Genomic DNA, 19,769 nt, shown 5'->3' with positions numbered 1-19,769 from the left:
AAGAGCGCAGGCTCGTGCATGCATCCGAGCTCGCACACACATGCATTCTCAGCGAGCGATGCGCCTGATTCAGCCTTCGCATTTAATATGTATAATAATGCATGGCATTCAAAAAATGATCAACTGTTAAGAGCTCGAAAGGAGAAATAGTACTCTGCCTCTTCAATGTTTTTTTTCCCCGTCAGTCCCATTATTTGGCAAGGCTGCACTATTTCTCGATATAGAAACTTCTTTGAGTAATTGATTTTACCTTATAGTTATTATCAATACAATTGGAACATGGAAGAAATAGCTTCCAAAAGTCTAAAAAAATCAGCTTTAATTAAAACATGTAAAGTTTTTATAACTGCAGTCTGTATAGTACGATTATAGTAAGAATTTTTGCATCATAACTTAAAGGATCATTTTCGTTGAATAATTAATTTAAATGAATAACGATTCAATAGTACACAAAAACATCGAAAAAAATTGGTTGTTTGAATCGAACATGTTTAACAAAACTATATTATTGAAAAACTGGTATTAAATAAAAAAAGATTTTAGGTTGACTAAAAATAAGGAAAAAACCCTTAGAACAGTTCGTTTGAGAACTTTGAAATGATCATCAATGTAATATCATAAAAATGATTTACTGAGCAGGGTGCGCACAACTTTTTAAACCTCACTAGTAAGCTGTAACTCATAATTCAACATGGCTATTTTTTGCGGCGACTCACGGTAAATATGATGCATTACTTTCCATCGTTAAAATTTGTCACATGGTATGATACGAAGTTTATCTCTACTCCGTGGGTAATGGTCGAATTTTCGGCGCTCTCAAATGTTCCAATCGAGCACTCCATTTCTTGTATATCTGGTGAAACGGAGGAACTGGGATGCTGCGCCATTTCCCAGCTAGATGGCACCTATAGTGTCTGCTCTCGGCTCTCGCGTATTCGGCCAAAAAAGTATCAAATTATCCGTCCGTCCCCTCTTCTCTCTCTCTCTCTCTCCGCTTTGAGGGGTCGCAACGACGCCTCGTGCGTGCGCACGTCAAACGGGGCGGGCGGTAGGGATAGCGCTGCGCTCCTGAGCCGCCGGAAGCTGCGCGTCGCTCTCCGTCTAATCTCCTCTCCGTTCGCATCTCGTGCAGACTGATCTCTCGTTGCAATTTGCAACTTTTTCATCCTATGCAGTGTGCGTGTGAATGAATGCCTTCTCAATCGATGAGTGAAAAGTGCGATTGTGGATGATCCGGATTCGAGATGGGGTTGCTTATTTTTCTTCAACTGTAGATTCATTCCGACGCGCAGAATATTACTCGATACATATTTGTTTGTGTTAGAATTAGAAGAAAGTGTCCATCATATAGTTTGTGTTTATTTTAATCATTTTTGATAGTGCAGGATTCACATAAAATATAGAAATAAATCAAATCAACTCTTAATGTATAATGCTGTTTTATAAATTCGAATTGTTTGCCTTATGAAAATCTTCCATTCGTTATAATAACTTTTGAAAATGTCATCGTGTCGTGAACTACCTGTTGTTCTTGATGTGGAATACGATTACCTAAAGAGAGAAAGAGAGAAAATGAACGCTAAGATTTATCTCGATGCGCGTATCGCAGTCAGTTGAGAGGAGCGACGATGTGCGAAAAGTCATAGATATACACACTACATACATAAACGCGATGTATGCACACAATTCGCTGATCGAGAGCTGTATACGTGGTTATATTCAGAGGGTATACATTTGAATAACAAACGATATGCTAATTTCTCATTCGCACTAGTCAGAGATGAAACAAGCTGAGCAGGCTTTTGCACGCATATAGCTGTGGAATATTTTGTTCGATCGAGTAGTTTCTGATCCTGCAAATTTGAGCACACAGGATGGTCGCGCAGTGACACTGATAAATTATGAATTGTAATGGGCGAGAGCAGTTGCAAAAGTACTGGAAACAAAACATGGCACTTTAGAATTTAATAAAATAGAGAACTGACGTACTTAATGCAGCTGACGTATGAACTCATTATACGTTTAAATTTTAAGCAAAATTCAAAACTTTTAAATGAAAGATTCAAACAAATGCTTTTCAAATAAAGAAAATTTCTACTTTCTCTGCGTGGATTTTAAAATAAAAAGTTTTAATTAAATCCACCTATCTGAACTTCCATTAATTAAATTCAAGATACCATCACGATTTTATTCAGATTTTGACACACTGATTGCAGCTTCTGTTAGATAAATTCTAAATATTGATTGTGATAATATTTTTATGAATGTGAATCCTTTAAAACTTTCAAAAATACCTTCACTTTTTCAAATATTTTAACAAAAATTGTCAAGCAACCGGAATTTTCAAAATGATGAGATGATTCGAATTAAAAATAACTGATAAGATTCGTTTCCCGTACATAAGCTCCGAATTTCATTCTCAGTTACATCTTTATCGTTAAAAACTTCCCAAAAATTCACGTTGATTATTTCAAATTTGTCCGTATAATCCATAGTTTCTCAATCAAGCTTTGAGAATTAAAAAAAAGCCGAGTAGATGCTGAGCGATAAATCAAACCGCAGACCTCCTAAATCATTCTCCTGTACTCTCGCGTGACATCAAACCAAACCTTATATAAGTATTTTTTGTGCTGCTCTGCGCGAGACGCGCCGCGCGATCGCGCTGACAATGAGATCCCTCTGAAGTATAAAAAAAAAAGAAGAAAAAAAAGGAAGAAAAGAAGAAAAGAAGAGAAGAAGCCAACGTCGCTCGCGGATCTTCTTCCTTTTCTTCGTCTGCCTCTCTTTTCCCTCTCGAACTTTTCCCTCTTCTGAAAAGTATAATACTCGCGGGCTGTGTGCTAGCTACTGCAAAGTGCGGGTGTTGCTCCCTCTACCTCGCCTGCTCTCTCTCTCTCTCTCTCTCTCTCTCTCTTTTCGCTCGCCCTTCTCATAAATCAACTATTTAATGCCCACATGTTACGTATATATATTTATACACACACACAGTGTCATCTTCTTTGCTCTTCTCTCTCGTTTTTTTAATGTATTTTTCGTGAAAAGCCACGACACGACAAACGGAAGATCCGAATGCGTATTGCTGTATACAACGCATATTAGAAATCAATGTTCAAAAAGTTTTTGAATAGTATAAGGCAAGATTTTTCCGCTCCCACACTTTGAAGCGAGCTCGCGTGTGTTTATGTGCGTGTACATAAAAGGTGTAGACTCGAATCATGGAAAAATTCGAATCGATTTGCAGCCGCGATCTGGAGAAAGTTGGCAGAAAAACATTAGGGGATGATGTCTAAATCTCTCCCCCAGCGGTAACAATCCGCCGCAGCTCGAGCACGGTGTCTAGTAGTATTTGGTTTACTCTGCGCTTTCAAATATATACTGCCCGCCCTTTGCCTTCTGGCCTTTTCTCTTTCTACGTGTAACGAGTCCCCCTTCTCTTCGTCGACTTCTCCTTCCTGTATGGCCTAACAGCACGCGTTGTTCGACTGTATAAGGGAGGTGCACTTCGTAGATTTGATTCCGCTTCCAAAAGTACACTCCTGCCGAAAAGTTAATGATAAACTGATGCGATCTCGAAATATTATCGTATCCGATGAAAAAACTTGGGAGTTTAATCGTAAAGTAGCCAAGTCGTCAAGTCGTAAAATTGAAAAATTACAAATGATCATAACTGAACGCGTTACAGGTGGAAATTTTGATTAATGAAGGTAATAAGTTTAAGAATGAAACTACAAATGAGTAATCGTTACATAATGTATGGTATTTCATGATTTAACAAGTGTTTGATAAATATCCCATGTCTTTTTGTAACCATAAAGACCCATTCAGACGCGGCGACGGCATGAATAAGCGCATCCCGCCAAGACGCATGCAATATTGATTACGTGCCGACAGATGACCGACAATAAAGTGTCGGAACAGTCGTTTATCCTGAAATTCAAAGCTCACACTTATGCACGACCGATCTAAATAACACACGAAATGACTCAAGTGAGTATACGTTTCCTCCTTATACGATACGGGTCTACTTGGTGAATTTGAGGCTCGCGACTCTGCACCACTTGAAATTTTAATGTTGCTCAGCTTGTTATAAGCTATTTTTTCGTTGTCAAATTCTTTCGGATATCTGTAACATTACGCCTTGTAGAGATACGGATAACTTTGGCAGATGCTTTTGACCTGCTGCTACAAATTTTTTAGAAGAAAAAAGACTACTTTCCGGAAAGCGTGTAGTGCTATAAATCAAGAGATTACGTAATAGCGACACCCGCTACATCTAATTTTCTATTATGTGAAATAATGTAAGATCAAGAAGAGTGTGGGATGTATTTGTCGATAAGTGTCATGTATATGTGGCTTGTAAACTTCTATAAAACTGTCAACGTGTTCTATATTAGTAGATATTAATTGAGCAGTAGGCCAAAGTTGAACTTTTTTATAAAAAATGATTCAGGCGCTTATGACAAAAGTAAGTAACCAACTAATAATTTGTTTGTTTTTTTTGGTTCATTTACGTTGATTATTTCAATTTATTGATGAAGCTATAGAGGAGAGTAAATTTGTAATTTAAAAAATCGATTAGCTTTTAATAATATTCAGCATTGAACATCGAAATTTAAAAGTTCGAAAAATATAGCGAATTTGCAGACATAAATACGCATATATATTTATTTTGGTATATAACGTTTCGTTGCCGCCCACGTGTGTGTAAGTATACGTGTATATGCGTGTGTGTGTACACGTTGGTTCGGCTCGCGAATGAATTATCGGTCTCCCTCGCTGTCTCTTTCATTTCCAGTCTAACTCTGTCTCTCACTGCGTCCGGTTGCATGCACACATACACACGCGAAAGAGAGAGAACCACTGCTGCTGCCGTTGCTGTTGCTGCCCCGTCAGCAGCGTTATATCCCCTCTGACCGTACACACATATATACATACATACATGTACGTGTATTTCGCCCCTTTCATATATATACACTTTTCTCTCTCTCTCTCTCTTTCTTCTTTCCCTTTTATTCCTGCGTGTGTGAGTTTTGCGCTTTCTCTTTTCCGCTATGTCTGGTGTTCGCGTCGGCTTTTATTATTGTTTTTTTTTGCTACATGTACGCGTTGGATTGCGGATTTTTTGCTGCTCAGTGAGACATTGTTTTAGTCTTTATATTTTTTTAGAGGCTGATATCGCTATGCAGCGTGATTCCCTTAAAATTAATATTATTATCGGAATAATTGAAAGCCAGCGATGTAAAACATACATCGTTAAAATATCGTGCTTCGCCGAACGCAATATTTTTTTCCGGACATTTATTTTTCACGCATTTTCAATTTCTTGAAACCAGTGACTATAGATGATAATGGACTCTACTAGCCCGCTGTAGAGTCCAAAAAAAAACAAGAGAAAAAAACGAATCTGTTGGATCCGCCCTACATAGACTTTGTGCAAATATAATATTCCGTTGGATTCGTGTTCTTCGGTTCGAGAGAAGGTGTGCCTGATATTTTCTAGAAGGTATAATGCATGCGAGCAGCTGTCTAGAGCGCGTTTCTGACTCGTCGATGATAAAAACGTTGACTTCTGCCAGCCGAGAGAATCGAAATAGTTTTTTTTTTCTTTCATTCAAGTCAAAGCTGTACGATAAGATCGCTTGCCGAGCGCAAGGCAGTTATTATTGGCCGGCTAATGTACCTTAGTCAGACTATAAATTTCATGACTATATACGCGAGCCCCGAGTGCGTGCGTACCTATAACGGTATACATTACAACATGTATCGAGCCTCGATTGTACACGTAAACTGGTTTTGTGGCAACGGAGTGCTAAGTAATATGAAGTACCAACATAATTTCTTGATCGATGAAGTTGACTCACTACTAATTAACGTGTGTTTAATTACATAATAAGTCAATAATATATTTCAAAGAAAAGAATTATTTTTGTCACGAAAACAATTACTCGTGTTGTTAACGATAAAACAGGCAAAGTGCATTCAATTACCAAGCGTACAAGTTTCATATTCATATATAGCTGCGCGATGAAGCTAATTATTATCGGCGTCAAATTAAATCGAGCAGACATGTTTGAATTAAACCAAAGGGTCCAGACTCGATGTGTAGCCAATTTCGTTTTGCACCGATGCATACACGTTTTCTCTCGCTCTCCAGCCGAATTATAATAATTAACTACAAGGGCTCATTTCCCTTTGGCTTGCTCGAAAATCGAAATGGCCCAATACTGCCACCGACCTTCATTCGAGCCATGTTTGATTGGCGTGCGCCAGAGGTGCGCGTATGTGCAGCATTTACAAAGTTTCTCCAGTTTGGCTTAGATCCAATTGAGGAAATGCCGCTGTTGCTGCGAATCGGGATAACTCGCGAAAAGTAAATGTGTTCCATCGACTCGCTAAATTCAACTTATTTTTACATTATAGAAATGTGCACATGTTAATAATTTTTTGTGCTTCCGAATAATATAAATTATTTCAAGTAATAAACATGATGACTTTCTTTAGTTTAACTTATATTATTACTTTTACAAATGTAACAACAATTTCACATTTCATTCTTTTTTTTTTGTCGCTTTTCTGAATATTTTTGCAAAAATCAAAGTAGATAGTGGATGCAAAAGAAAAGTTTGATACTCCTCTTCTGATTCCCCCTCGGTTTGGCAATTTCCTCTTTCTAAAGTTTTCCGGAAGCTAACTGCTGGAGCGCACTGTCACGCGTTTTACACCCCAAGTTTTCCCTCCAAGGGGTGAGCTAGATGTCACTTTCTTGAGCAGCCCCTCTCACTCAGTTCTCTCTCTCTCTCTCTCTCTTTCTGTCTTGCACGCAACTCAGTTCTTTTTTTTTGTCTTTTTCCTCGCGCGATCAGACACATCTTTTCTCGCCTCGTTCGATGCTTCGACGTTTATTTGTTTTTTTACCCACGCTCTGCGTTGAGAGAAGCAATGTTTACAAAGATTAACCGATAGACAGAATAAGACTAATGGCCCGGCAGAATTGAGAATAAGTTAATTATAAAAATATATTATACATCGTGTCTATATCGCTCACGATTTACTGGCTCTTGCGAGAAAATAATAAAAAAAAACCTCTTTTCATGCAGTAATTCTACACCGATTCGCAAATAATTATTTGGATCTCTGGCTCGCACCCTCTTCATCTTTTTTAAATATTTCACTCTGAGAAAACATCGTAAATTAATTTATTCTCTTCGAGAACTAGAACAATAATAATAATTCGAATAACAATATAACACGGCGGTTATACATGCTAAATCTCAACGCTCTCGCACAAACGCGTACATGTAAAGAGCTTGGAGTGATAAATAGAAAATTTTTCTTTTCGTCTAAAAACAATAAATCCACGTAGCTGTTAACGCGGGCTCAGAAACGAGCTCGCGCGCAAAAGACCAAACCACCGGAGCGCTAACTCGCATAGGCTTTTTATCTCCCTTGCATGATGCGCGCGCCCGAGCTCTATGTACGCCGGTGTATACCGGCTTTCTTCCTCCCTTTCACTCACACTTTTTGATACATGGCTTCGCACTCGCGCTTTGAGGGTGACTCCCGACGGACGAAAGAACTTCGCATTTCTGCTCTCTGCCCTCTACTATATACACGCCGCACTGTACAGCAGCAGACGCTCGTATACACGTACACACACTCGCCACAGAACTATAATAACGCAAAAGGGCGCGTCGCTCGTCTATTTTCGTGTATGTGTGCGAGCACGACGACTACGTGCGCACGAATCCCATTACGATAATTACGCGATTCACTCTGCGCTGAGTAAGAGAAAGATTGAAATTGCGCCCGAGTACTACACGCTATAGGCTGACATTGACACTCGCGAGGTTTATTGCGCGCCCAATTTATATTCGAAAAATTTACAAAATTTATCAGATTTCATTGACAACAATGGTAAGAGGCGTATACTTAATTGTTTTATTCAAAAATATTCGATGATCTTGAATGTTGGGAGAATGCGCATGGGAGTCTATTATACCGACGGAATCGTTGTTGGGGTTAGCTTATAATCTCATCCGTTAAAATCAATCATAATTCCTCAGGGTAAGCCGAATTTACTCATAAATCTTAGTCGTGGTGGGCATTATAAAAAACATCGTAAATTTCAAGCTCGGGGAAGAAAAAAATGCACGTGTGTTTCTATGATGCATGTTGTATTATTATACAAGTTTGAAAACACTTAAAATTTTAACTTCAGTCTTTTCCACTGCAGTACGCTGAAATTCCCAAGCCGCCATTCCTCGGCCATCTTCAATTACTCAGTCGTCTAAAATTAGACATTCGTAACGCGAACTACCTCCCGCTTTTTTGCCTTCTCACTTATTTTCTCGTTTCGATTTAGTTGAAATTGAAATTGAGCTGCAGATATCGCTTCTTCGAGACTGCAGAAAAAAGTAGCTTCGCAGCCCCGGAGTAATCAAGTGGATGCTTTCGTTTGACTCGTCGTCGTGTTGTGCTCTGCTCTTTCTCTCTTTTTCTCTCTCTCTCTCTTTCTCTCTGCGAAAAGATCGCCCGAAGGAGTCAGCAGCAGTATATATAGTTTATGCGTGGGAGACAGACGGAGAAATGTGCCTCTCGATCGAGTGCAAAATGGAAATATTTACGGGATTCGTTGGGAAGGGTAAATTGGAATTCCACTTTGCGACGAGAGCTATTTTTCTCTTCGATGCCGAGAGAGAGAGAGAGCCAGAGAGATCTAGACAGAGAACTTTACTTGGAAAACTTTGAATAGACGAAGCGTGAATGAAAACTATCGTATGACGTAGAGGTAAATAAAGAATTAATATATCTCGTTACGTATCTAAAAAAAATTTTGATCATCAAAGTTCAAGTAAAAATATGTACAAAATACTTGAAAAGTCAGTCGCAGACAAAAAATATGAAAGTGCATAAGTCGAAACGAAGACGCCCCGGACGTAAAGGCGAGCGTGATGGAAGCGAGCAAGGCAACGAGAGCGAGAGTGAGCAAAATTCGCTTCTCGTGCGCTCTCCGACTCGAGCAGGCACGAGAAGCCAAAACCAGAAAAAAAAATAAGTCGAGGCAAAGATCGTGTACGTATAGCTCGAATGCAGCAGCAGCGGCATCAGAAGCAGCATGTGGAGCAATCGGGCTAAGGGGAAGGGATCAGAGACATTCCATGTTTAGAGCGGGCGAGGAGAAAGAAGCTCGAAAACGGATCCTCTATACGTATCGCAGCTTTGAGTCTGAGCCCGTGGCGCACGCACATAGACGCACAGACGAGCGAAGTTTCCGCGTGGTAGGAAGTCCCGGAGAATATTTACTGCCATCGTCCGCGGGCAAGAGAGAGAGAGAGAGAGAGAGAGAAAGATACACTGGCGCGAGTTGTAAACACCTCTTAAACTGCCTCGAGGAGATAGCATCTCGGCCCGCTCGTTCATTCATTCATTCAACGCGCTGCCACCACCGCCGCTTACTTTCCCTCTTGAAAAAGCTGCTACGTAGCTGCTGCTGCTACACACACCCACGCCGAGCTGCCGTGTGTGCGCGCGTAAATATAAATGTGCAGCCGCACTACTGCCGCCATTATCGTCATTGGCGTCAATTTGCATTTTTTACGACTCTCGATATCCATCTGGCGCGTGCGAGCGCTAATGTTACTAATGTTTATTATATGCGAGCGGTGACTGTGCGAATCGCTACGTTAAACTAAGCGCCATCCGCAGCCCGGCACGTTTTACGACTCTCGCAGTTCGATATACAACCATGAGTATATATGCGCGGCAAATAGTCCGTGTGAGTATATATGTAGCTGTTGCGGTGCTCCGTGTGTGTATGTGCTCGCGCGCTTTTACTTATATAATCTGGCCCGAGCTGCGATTGTAATAAAATGTTATGGGACACCTGTTTCAGAGTCTCTCTGTATATACACACACAAGCACATACGTACTATATACTTATACCGAAGCGCGCGCCAGCTTTTCTTAGCTGTACGTGTTAAGCGAACTCGTTCGACCTATCTTGTTTATGGTCCAAGCCATGAATGGAAGCTCATCGTGCTTACGAAGCTATCTTATAAATTCTTCTTCAATGGCTTTATTTATGGATCACACAAGCACTCGATTCAAATGCCATACTCTTTTGTATGAAATCAATTTTGATAGTCATTCGTAATTTATGACCCCCGCGGCTCGACGCGTTTTCAGCTTTTCTACCCGACCCATTTTGACGTTTCATCGTCCCGATTAAAATCAAATTTCCGGAGTAGAGCACTACAGGAATTGATGAAGCTTTCGAAATAATTTCCATAAGCGATAATAAAAGTTGAGCTTGCGGCAGACGAGAGAGAAGCCGCCTTGCGCATCGTCTTCGTTGTCCTCGTCACGGTGGTTTTTGTTGTTGTTGTTGCTGCTGTAGCGCTGCTGTTGAGACAAGGCGCAAGTCCTATAAATTCAGCAAAGATGGATGAAAGCTACGATGGCGTCGGACGTGGGTCCTAAAAAGCTCCAGGCAGAGTTTCTGCACACCCCTGCACTGGAGATGAAATTCACTTCGCGCAAGGGTATGTGGTATGTGTACCCGAGTACACGCGTTCGTGTGATACATGCCAGCTTGATAATATACAAACGCGAAAAAGACAGCGCAAATCGTGCGTGAGCTCGTGTGTGCATTACACGTATAATATACATGGTATAAAATACATAAATGCATATACGTATAAATACGAGCATGCACGTGCGCGCGTGTATCCGTGTGCGCGAGCCAGAGGAGATTGCAGAGAGAAAGAAAGAGACAGAAAAGGACAGACAAATAGAAGGAGAAGGTGAAACCCACTAAATCAATACTCTGCCATCGCTCGGGCTCTCGTACACTGGCTGCCTCGTGCTGTTGCTGCTTGTTGCCGCCTGTATATATAGCGCGTAGGGCGCGCACAAACACACACACACACACACACACACACACACACACACACACACACACATCCAAATGCATATACAATCGTGCGCACACGAGGGCACACGTACGTATAGAGAGAGAGACACAGCAGACAGCCAACGCTTTTGGCTCTACGCTATTTTCCTTCGTTCCGTTTGCTGCTCCTTCTTCGCTCTCGTACACACAACACACATATACATACGCACACACAGTCTCTATCTTCCCCTTGTACATTTCGGTTCGTATGTTTGTCTCGACTCGATCAAATAGCAAGCGTATGAGCGAGTTTTGCAAAGTTGTTATGTACGTTTCGGCACACGTGTCCAACGCATCGGATCTTTTTTTTTTCGTTCGAATTGCAAGCAACACGAAAAAAATACGAATGATTTTTACATTCGAACATTCAATTATTTTTTTTATGCATAATCGTGAAATGACAAGCTATAAGCTCGGATGAAACGGAAAAAGAAAAATAACGAGTTGGAGATGTATTCCGCGTAGAATAGAGCCTGGGGTTAGCGCGCGCGCCTGTGTATATAGGTAGCGAGCAAAGCTTCGTCCTCCTTACTCTTCGGTATAAAGGATATAAATCCATCTAGGCTCCGTCTCAGCGTTGATATAAGCGTGGCACCCTTCTCCGATGCCGCCGCGTGTGTAGGCGTGTGCTCGCATACATACATACATAGAAAGCAGCCTTAGAGCCAGCATATAGCGCCTCCTCGGCGAAGCCAGCCAAGCCAGGCATCCACCCCCTCTGCAGCACGTCACGGCTCTTCTCTTTCGCTCGGGTGAAACTTGCCAGCTCCAGCCCCTGACAACTTAGGCTGAGCAAGCTTCTCCGCTGCTGCTGCTGCTGCTATACTCCTCCTGTGCACGCTTCCGCTGAGAGTTTCGCTTTGAAGATCTCTATATAGCTTATATATCGAGCCGCTGGCGCGCACTTGCTTCTGCAGAGGATAAAAATGAACATTTTTTTTTCTCTACGACATACGTATTTCATCGCGGCCAAACAGTATATAATGCTACCAAGGCCGCGCGAGTGTCTCCATGGAAACGATTTTTGTTTGTAAGTATAAAAATTCGTGTAATGACATGCGGTGATATACAAGTAAACCCTCGGAGCGGCAACCGTATAGCTGATGAATATTAATGAGCACTTGGATTTCGATTTGCGCAGATTGCAAAGAGTCGAGAGAGCGAGAGAGAAAAAGCGCGAAACTCTCGATTCAAAGTCGTCTCGTGGCTGCAGTTTTAAACAATATAAAAATCTCTCCTCTCTCCCGTGGGACTTCGTTATTCGCGTTGGATCGCGTAACACCCGTGCATCGCAAGCGACGGCATCGGTGCAGGCCCAGCGTAAAAAATCCTTGAGAGCTCTTTGAAGAAAGTATAAGTGACTATTGGTCTATACAGCAGCGTCGCATAGATACCCCACTCGAGTTTATACACTGATCAGAAAACGATCGATCCGATTGCGCGGCTATACGATATGTTAGCGGTTGCCTCGTCGCCTCGTCGCTCGACGTACTACACTGTTATATATGTGTGCCGACTCGTACGTACGTATACGCAAACGCTGTTACAAAGCGAATTGGGTCACGTCAAGTCGCGGGCGAGCGGCTGCGACGTCCTGCGCGACTCTATACATGCACTTTTACATGCACAATCTCCGAGACGTGTATACCTACACACGTGGCACGTATACCTGCATGAAAATAGCGGCACGAATATTTGTACATCGTCGCATGTATATTATGCTCTCGTGTGTGTACGTCACGCCGCACACACCGAAGATCGCCGTGTGTGCGCGAGGAAAAAAGCCGCATGCGACAGCGAGAGACTCTTCGATCGCATGATATATGCATGCGATGTATGCGCGATCGCACAGCATTATTCGACCGTTCGATCGTTCTGTCGCCTTTTTAACCGTTGTAAATTGTGAGCTCCGGAGATCGACGATAGAATGGATCCTATCTGCGCAATGCTCCGGGCTTTCATACACGTTCGAGCGAGACATCGGAGAAAAAGAGACTGTGCACTGTGTGTGTTTATATGCGTGCACGTGTAGAGTGATAAAGGCGACGACTCTTAATTCGAGCAATTGAAAATAATTTACTCGTCTCGGTGGCGGCTTCTCTAATCTGTACACATTATTGTAACGTGTTATTTTGAATCGCATGACCGATCGCATTTTTAAAAACATTCCATACTTTTTTTTCTGCGACAAAGTTTAAACTATAAGTTTCCTTGATAAAATTTGAGGGATAATTTTTTAAAATAACCCATCGAACGCCATTGGACAAAAATATTCATCGAAGCAATGGCGATCGATTCATTATGAGGTGTACCCATATTTGAAAAAAAAATCTCGTACGTCTATGTTATGCTCATGGGAGTGGTATTGTACGTACATGCTAAGCCCGAAGCCTTAGCAATCAATCAAACGTCAAGTCTTGGAGCGATGTAGGCCAATCCAACGGCAGTAGCTCGAGGCGCATGCGTTCGCTCTCGCTCGCCGTCTGAACCTTATTGTGAGTAGGGAGCAAAGGTTGCGCTGGAAACGGTTGGGGGAAGCTCGCGACGAATCACGTGGTCTTTACGCTCAATGAATCATGCAAACTTCTCAAACATAATGCAGCTAAAATATTTTAACGACAAAAATCATAATAATAATTTTAGTTTACAATTTTTAATTATGTAAAAAAATGATGATAATCACGGCATCATATATAATTTTTTTGATACTTTGTACAATTTTCAATATTGTGTTTTGATAATTTCGTATTTAAAAAATTAAAATTCTTATGAAAAATGCATCACGAGCGATTATATGTATAGCGCCGAAAGCCATGCCGATATGAAATTCACTAGCTCCGTAATAAATATCGAATAAATCATGAATAAATAAACGGACGCTGAGTGTCCGAGTCTTTGGTGTATCAGTATATATTATAGACTTGATTAGTATAAATAAGAAGGACGTGGCTCATTGTCTCGCCGGGAACCGATTGACTAACGCACACACACTCACACACACTCTTTCGTTCCATTCTGAAATAATAATATATACCACATGCATATAGTAGACCTCGGTCGTTTGTGTACGTGCGGGTATGCGTATATACACGTATATATGCAGCTCGAATAATCCCCTTGACATGGGACTCGAGACAGGCGCGCATCAGAAGAAGTCGCAGTAGAGCGCGACGCTACTGTTGCTGCTGCTGCTGCTGCTTTGCACGGAGAATAAAGAAGGGTATGGCGAACTTGCGCGACGCTTCCAGAGGAGAGCCGGCGCACACGCGGAGACGAGACAAGTCCAATTACACGGCTGGCGGCTTCTCTGCTTTGTTTCACGGCCGCTGGCCACTTCGTGCATGCTTCGTCTCTCTTTCTGACTCTCCTGCGCTCTCTCTCTCTGGCTTTCTCTCCTTCTCTAGTTCTATGCATGTACGTGCCCCCACATAGAAACTGTAGACTTACATTGCCATGTGTGTATGGTTTCTCTTATGGAGGTCCTTCATAGACTTACATAGCACCAAAGAGGCTAGTGTGGTAGGATATAAAGGTACTGCTATACGTTTCCCGTAACGTTACGACGCGCTAATTTCTTGTCCGCGTGCACTGGTTGGCCGTACACGCATGCGAGCGATTAACGTGCCTCTGTGCGCAGCTCGAGCTACTACACATCGTCGAATAACTTGGCCGTTCGATGTTGCAGGCGGCGCGCGTGATTCTGCCTGCGCGTAAAAAAAATTATGAGACAAAAAACTAGGTGTGTGCTCTAATTTAAAGCTAATTTTACGCGTGGCTGCATCGCGTGCCTAGCCAACTTTTCTTTGTGTACGCCCGCGCGAGCTCTCTGCGCGCTTTTGTGCCTCGAGTTTTATTTGTTTAGAGAAATTATTCCCTACGATGACCGACGTGTATCGGCCGCGCGCATACTTATTTAATTCATCCTTGCGCTCGCCGCGGTGTTTGCGCAAATAGTTGCGACTCGCGTAAACGCCGATGCGTGAATATTTATTGCTTCACGGCTTATAAATTTTGACTAATGGTTGTTTTTCTCCTTTTTTTGTTCACAGGTAAGACCACACACATGCTTAAATGCGCTCAATTTCAAACAAAGATGCTCTTCGTGTCTGTGAGTACATTTAGGTGGATATCATACTATTTACTGTGCAACTGTATTCATTCCCGAAATCTGCTTCGAGGATCCGCAATTTATTTTTCAATAAATAAACAATGCGTACATCTTCATCGTAAATGCAAACTTTATATTTACGATGTTTTATTTCTTTTAAAATCATGCTTTGACTTATACAATTTTTTTATTTTTCCACTTGCGGATTTACTGATAAAGGTATTAGCCATCTAGTGGCGAAGGTTCAAAGTGATGGTATCGTATTTGAAGTGGTTGAAAACTGTTTGTAAGAGTTAAGTTAAGATATAATTTCACATCATTTAAAGCGCGCTTAATATTTGTAACATGATTGTTAAAAAAAATCGCCATAAACAAATCAATTAATGATTATGTATTCTAAAATAACATTTTTTGGTTATTTTTAATGTTGAGCCTTTTTATCAGGCACCATACTTTTTGTAAATTATTTACTTTCACACTCGTGCAATTACATTGAAAAGCAGATTTTCGATTGTACAAGGAACGGTACCTCGAGCGGGTTAAATACGCGTTGAAAAGTCTTGCAGCTATATAAGCCATAGGCCAACAGCGGCATTAGCGCGCAGTGTATGCTCGAGAGCCGTTAAAAGATTGACGGGCGAATCTATCGGGTGCGCGGTACAGTCGGCGGCTCGGCTCGTCGTGTGCGTAAACGTACACTATATACGCTACTACTACACGATATACGAGCTGAGATCTGGCGTGCGGATTTTTCGCACGTACTCCATACTATAGAGCCGATTTCGTTTCAAGCTCTCTCTCTCTCTCGTGCGCGCATGTGTCGAGAGAATTTTTCGTCAAACTGTATATACGTATATACTTGCAGACACACACACACACACACAATCGCGCGCAAATACGTATTTCAACGCCGACTACCGATTGATCGACTACCTTCGTTTCTCCGGATGCCTGCCTGCCTGCCTGTCTACATCGCTACCTTATATTGCTTTTTCATTTGACGTGCGCCAATGGCGCTCTCTGCCCAAAGGGATTGCTCTTACTCTGTATGAATATATATTGCTCTTTATTGCTCTTTCTGCCGCCATTTATTTAATTTTAAATTATACCAATGAAAGGTATTGATCGATTTTTTCACAATAAAACGAATACACGCGGAATATATATCTTTATCAATTATTGTATTGAAAAATTAAGATTAAAAAACTTTTAAAATTACACGTGCAGTTTTAATCGATACACATACTGATGATACGCATGATTTCGCATAACAACTTTGTCACGCGCAACGCTAGATCGACTCCGTTTTGTGTATCAAAAGTGTATATATTTAATTTAACGCAGCTGTTGAGACGATTAGCATATCAATTATGACGAACGAATAAAATATAATTATGTCGGAATACGAATATAATAATGTGAAATTCATGAAGTCGGCGTTGGCTCACGTGAGGAGCGTAGAGCGAGAGACAAAGCCACCGCAGGCGTGAATATGAATAGAAGCGATTTCTCATAAAAAAGTCCCAAAACAAAAACGGACATTCGGGAAAAGCCACAAGGCTACGGGTGTCACTTCGATGAAAATGAGGCTGCGCCAAGAAGTCAACAAAAATTGTCCCGCACAAACAATGACTTGCGGAGGTCGAGAGAAAGACACGAACGCGCCGAAACGCGGAAAAAAAATACACAATAGTCAACCTGCGGCGACGGAACAGGGCGCATCTGTTTGCCGCGCGCTCCGTGCAGCAGAGCCAGTCTTCGGAAAGAAAGCAGCGAGGGACGCGCGCCGCAGGAGCAGCGAATGTACGTGCCTTACAGCCCGAAAGCATGACAACTTATCAGCCAACAGACTCCGTCGTCTTCTCTCCCGAAACTCTTCAGCGCAAAGACAAAAGGCAAAAGCCGCGCGCATACGACGGCGTGCGCGCGCTCGGTATGAATATATGGGAAAGAAAAGGGGCGAGTGAGTATAGCGCGGCAGAGTGAAAACGGGGCGCGAGCTATGTTTATACGTATATAGAGAGAGAGAAAGAGAGAGAAGAGAGAATGATATATATGTATAGAAGTAGTGTATAGATATAGCTGCTCGAGCGATGCCGAGAGGAGAGCAAGTATGGCGGGGGCTGGCTCGGCCGCGCTTAACGCATGTGCACGAGAGAGATTCTCTTTGGGAGGCTGATGCTGCTACTGTGCTGCTGCTACTGCGAGCGAGATTTCGCGGATCACCCACCAGTAGTCGTCGTTTGTCGCCCATCTAACTCACTCGCGAGTCCACACGCAACGCACGAGTCCTCCTCCTCCTCCTCCTCTCTCTAAGCTACATTCTAAGCTATCTGTCCCGCGCGTTCAAGTGCACCTATCTCGAATGCAGTGTCTCGCTATATACCCACGAGCATCGATCAAGTCCGAAGTTGTATAATCGAGTGCGAAAAATAGACCCGAGCTTTACGTACAGTCAAGCTCTCGACTCGAGTAAGCCAGAGAGAGAGAGAGAGAGAAGCGACGATGGATATAACCAGCCGCTGATGCGATCGTCGCGTGCCGATGACTTATGTGATCATCGACTGCTAGAGATTCGTTGCATCGTATCGCACGCACGCATATAGCTCAAAGTGACTTTGCCGGGCTTCGTCGCGCGCTCGCGTGTGTGCCGAGAGTGCTGCTGCAGTTGCAGTGTCAGTGCGCCGTTCAAAGACCTATGTAATCGTCCGAGAGAAGTGATTGGCAATGGTGACGGTGTACGCGCATGAAAAATCCCAGTCAACGAGCGAGTGAATTCTCGCCAGAGTGCGTGACTGAATTAACGGAGAATATTATTCAATTTCTCGAGATTGCCCAACTCGTTCGTCGTCGTCGTCGTCGTCGTCGTCGTCGTCGTGTGTGTATATGTGCGCGCGCGCTTGAAAGCTCGATTGCGATCGACGTGTACGTGTGTACGTGTTTGTGCATGTGTGCGTGAGCCGCCGACAGTGTAACGTCGAAGGTCAGGCCAATCAGCGAGATGTACGAACGCTGATCGCTGCCCGCTAGAAACAATAGTCTTCGTTCTGGAACATTGGAAAAGTTTTACAGTGTGTGACGTTCGTGTCAATGATAAATAATCGGAAAGTGAAAAAAGAGCTTGCATTACAAAATGCCACGTAACGTGGATTGGCCAAGCTCACGGAGCGGCGGATCGTAATCGATCGGAGCATCGAAGTAGCGTCGTGAGATTCCATCGAGGCTGCGACATCACCCCGAGCACAATTGTTGGTGATGTTGAATGGAGTCAGCGGTGCTGACGGCAAGGTGACAAAAGTAGCGGTAGTAGTAGCAGCGGTCGTTGTTGAGCAACAGCCGGGCAGCGACTCGGGCGACGACGACTCAGATGCCGCATGGGCCTCGGAGCGCACTCGCAAGCTCCCGCGCTCGCTGCTGCAAGCCTCGGTGACAAGAGCTGATCAGCTCGTCTCGTCGAGCACGCGACGCTGGAGGTGCTGCAGGGGGCGACGGACGACGACGACGACGCCGACGACCTCGCCACCAGACGATCGCGTCCCCCGAGCGTCATCCTCCCCAAGGGCAGCGGAGCAGCAGGACACGGCGACACAAAGCTCGGCAGCGGCGGCGGCCTACGCTCGGTCAGGACGACGGGGCCCGGCACGGGCCCGCTGCAGACAGGGCCCCAGCCCCTGGCGTTGCTGTTACTGCTATTGCTACGCGCGCAGTCGTTATACGACTCCGAGTCGAGGAGCTGTCCTGGTAGCGGTCTCACCACCGGCTCGCCGCCGACGATCGCGACTCGACGCTTCTTAACCGTTATCATCGCCATCTCCGGGGCCAAGATTATTGCCGCTATCAGCGAGCTGGGAAATCGAGCAGCAGCAGCAGCAGCAGCACTAGCCACGATAGGCCGGGGCCCGAGACACCGTCAGCGCCGAACTATCGTCAGGCAGATTAGCAGGCGACGAAAAAAGAAGAGGCGAAGGATACGTAGGTGAGCTCGTGTCTTCAACAATAATTGATTCGCTGCATGTTTTGGCTCTTCGTACAATAATTACGGCAGAGCTTTTGCGTTTGTACACGAACGAAGCGTGTACGAGAACTCCTGCGTCGAAATTCTCCGATCGTTGTGACATTTTTTATCGTTGAAATTGCTTCACGTCATTTTCTTATCGCCAAAAATTTCGCCTACCTGACGTTTTTATATTACACATATTTTCTCTCACAGACAGTCGCTAAAAATGTATCACAAACCCACGCAATATAAATTCGCTGTGATAAAAAACAGGTTTTCCTGTTTCGTCGCGACGATAATAACTTCTTGATAAATATTAATTACAAGGAGCGCGAGGCAAGCGATAGCGAATTAATCAAATGCATCTCGTTAATTATGGACTTTGCATAATTATAATAATTAAGCTTTTTGATACATTATGTGCAATGGCCCTCCCGTATGTGGAATATGCGCGATGCATGTGTCATTGAATTATGCCCGACGGCACTTGAATTTCGCCGACTCCCAAGAGGCTTTGATCGCCGTGTCTCATTCCTCCCTCCCTCGCCCTCCCTCCCTCTCTCTCTCACTCGCTCTCTATATCGCTCAACCACAGATAACGCATGAACTTGTCGAAAGCATTGTCCTCATATACATATGCACGTGTGCTGTACGCACAATACGAATTCTGCAGCACATTTTACAAAAATTTAGCTCGCAACGACTCCTTAAAC

The 19,769-nt window shown here is 43.2% G+C and overlaps 1 protein-coding gene across 2 annotated transcripts in view; it reads left to right on the top strand.

Moving 5' to 3' along the window:
• Positions 1-19,769, top strand: part of LOC106649317 (homeotic protein antennapedia-like) — a 79,545-nt gene that overhangs the window by 14,558 nt on the left and 45,218 nt on the right. The window contains exon 1 of one of the 2 annotated variants that reach the window (XM_023463226.1): positions 18,325-19,035. The exons of the other annotated variant lie outside the window; for it this stretch is intronic. The gene's annotated coding sequence lies outside the window, so the exon portion shown is untranslated. Of the gene's footprint in view, positions 1-18,324; positions 19,036-19,769 lie in introns of those variants that run through there. 2 annotated transcript variants of the gene reach the window in all.

Source organism: Trichogramma pretiosum, unplaced genomic scaffold, assembly GCF_000599845.2.
Source record: "Trichogramma pretiosum strain Unisexual culture from Peru unplaced genomic scaffold, Tpre_2.0 scaffold87, whole genome shotgun sequence".
Lineage (NCBI taxonomy): Eukaryota > Metazoa > Arthropoda > Insecta > Hymenoptera > Trichogrammatidae > Trichogramma > Trichogramma pretiosum.
Note: the sequence above shows the minus strand (reverse complement) of the source record. Positions and strands in the feature narration are given on the sequence as shown.